The following is a 3,023-nucleotide window of genomic DNA, read 5'->3' on the forward strand; positions in this document are numbered from 1 at the left end:
AGGCACAATCGGCACAATCAAAGCAACCCTGAATATGGTGGTGAGGCGCTGCAAGCTTGTTGTATAATAAAATAAAAAGTATTTGCAATTGTCTTGAGCTTTACACTTTAATGTCAGTACGGGGTTAAACATTAGGCGTACAATATAAAAAGTTCAAGTTTATAAAAAAAAGTTCAAAAGGATGCCAAATAAAAATTCGGCACTAGCTCTATTATGGATGGATGGCGCTTGCGTTTATCACACAATATGGCCACTTCCACGGAATGAAAGCTGGCGATATTTCGCAAATCTAAACAACGATATTCTAGTTGGTTATGAAGAATGTTAAACGTTCTTTTAGCAATAGTGTCGTTTGTTTTCGCCTTGCTGCTAGTTCTTTTGCTGGTGGGCATCGGTGAGCACACATGAGTCATATAATAGGACTTGCAAACAAAGCGCGAGTTCGGTGAAATGTGTGTTATATTTCCAGGGAATACTTTGCTTGGCACTTTGCCCCCTGTTTAACTTTAGGACGATTTTAATTTCTGAAACCTAGTTCGACAAACGCACGTTTGCACGCTCCCTGGTGTTTACTGTGTCCAAGACTAGTTTATGATTGAACTTTTCGATTGCGCCGTGTTTCACCGTTCCTTTGTCTAAGCTTCCATTCTCAGAATACCCCATTAAAACGTAGTCAGTTTTTATTTGTTTACAGCGACCGCAATTGCTTTAAACAAACTGGTGCACTAGGCTTACTTTATGTGTTTGTATTACAGGATGGTACATTGTGTGGAAGCTGTTTCTCTCACGGTTTCGATTTGTGCGAGAACTCCTGGTTGCGAACAACGGTGCTTCGGAAGTTCAAGGAACGCCACGAACCCGGAACCGCAAGCCTAGAATTGACTGAAGCATTAACTGGCGAGTTGCTGTTACTCGCCAGTACAGACACCCAACAATGTGTATTTTTTTTAAATTTTTAATCAAGAAACAGTTCAGAGCATGTCCATGATTGTGATACAATGATGCGCCGACTGGACAGGGTGCACTGCAATGCTGTTGATGCATTCGTGATGTGCATCATGTGCAATCACCATTTATGTCCTGATCCTGTATGATGTGTCGCGCATATCCTCGACAGAGACGAAGCCGTATTGTCCTAATTCTGACTTGTGTGTTTGGGACGCAGCAGCGGTGTATTGCAGACATGCTGTGGTACATATGCTCAAATTGTGTGTGGCTTTTATTCAGCTTCATTTGTTAAGTGATTGCATGTGATCGCTCGGTATGCAGCCTTACTGCTGGGATGTGTATATATATATATTTATATAAAAATTGTGAACTAGAAGCAATGCAAATAAAAAAAAAAGTTTACAGATGTGTCATTGAAGTTTGCTGATGCTAATCTGCCACGTCAGTGCTTTTTATTAAAGCTGTCCACATTTCTGACAGCTTCCTGCACTTGCTTCTCATTCATAAATGAAGAAAGTTGCTTTGAACGGAGGTTGTATGCATATGAGTTTGATGTGAAACAATAAATGTTTTAAGAGACATGACTTCATTGAATCTCTAATTTTTGTGAGCGTGGTATCACTGTCGAAGTGCGTAATGGACGTTATGTGCAGGCTCTGTTATTACGGCAACAAAGGTTCGTTGCAATGCTTCTGCCAGGTGGGAGCGAGTTTGGCAGCCACCAAATGACGCGTCGGAAGTAGCAGACGACAATTTCGTCTGCCAACAGGAAGCCGAGGAAGCTCGTTTTTGTCCAATAGCGAATCGAGTTTCGCGTGACATCACACACCTTTTATATCACTTTTATTTTTTTCCCTTCGTGCCTCATGCGGCTTCCGCGAATAAAGGTAGGTCTTCGCTCAAAGACCATATAGAACAGTGCATTACGAAGCTTTATAATTAGTGCACTGCCTGCTGATTTTGTGCGTCAAGGATGTGAGTTCGGACTTGCTGTCGCGAAGCTGGCCACCGAGTCCACTTATCAGCCTTGAGTCGCAGGGGTACGTGGAAAAATTCCGTGGGACCGCCTTATCGCAAGGCGGTTGGATGGAAGTGCCTCACTCTCTCTTTACCTAGCGCGACGCACGCCACACGGCATCTACGACCCGGTGGGCACCTACACGTGACGGGCTTCACTCCGAATACCTGTAGGAAAACCACGTAGAAACTGACACGATGAAGATCATCACATGTCTACCGCGGTAAGCCTAGGAACCAATCTTCTGTAACTTTCAGCCGTTACAATGTTCAGTGCTTGCGTGCACTGTGGGTACCGCCATGCACTTGTACCGGCAAAAAATAGTATGATATAATGCGGCGACAGCTGTTTGAAATCTGTCGCAAGCTTTGACTGATGTCACTGACCTAAGTTCCTGTACTTGCGTCGTTGCCAAATGGTTAGGTCTGAGGTGCTTTTAGGTAAATTCACCGAATCAACCCAGAGAGGGACATTTTAGCGCGGTTTGGGACCATGCGTAGGGAAAGACTATAGCCACTTGATGTGTTGCGCAACCGTAGATTAGCTCGCGAAGTTGTTTCACAGCCCGGCACCCGCTTGGCAAGTCGGCCTTGTCACGTTTCCAGACGTTTCTGAAAGCCAACTTGACAGCAGATGCACCATCTTGTCTAGAAGTCGTGCAGAGGCGGCAAGTGTAGAAACTTATTGTTGATCGCCATATATCGTCCCTTGGTCTTCTAAACTTGTCGCAGCCGCCATAGCTTTCATGCCATCGCCTATCAGCTCTCTGTCCGTCATATCACGCCATAACCCTTCGGGATAGGTGGACAACCACTTCTCTCGTACCCTTTCTTGTTGGGCCACAGGTGATCGGTATTCGTCTCCGCCCCTTTACCGGCACTCGCATGACATTTTGTAGTTTTATGTAAAGAGAACTTTTTTCGTTACTCCCGTTTACACGAGCCAAGTGTGGAACTATTTTGGACCTAATAAAGGAAATCATTTTTTTTTTTTTGTACCAGTTTTTTTAGCATTTTTCTGGTGGCCGTCGAGCCATACCGTACTGGCGCAGCTGATT

The sequence above is a fragment of the Dermacentor silvarum genome, chromosome 1 (genome assembly GCF_013339745.2).
Source record: "Dermacentor silvarum isolate Dsil-2018 chromosome 1, BIME_Dsil_1.4, whole genome shotgun sequence".
In the NCBI taxonomy this organism is placed as follows: Eukaryota; Metazoa; Arthropoda; class Arachnida; order Ixodida; family Ixodidae; genus Dermacentor; species Dermacentor silvarum.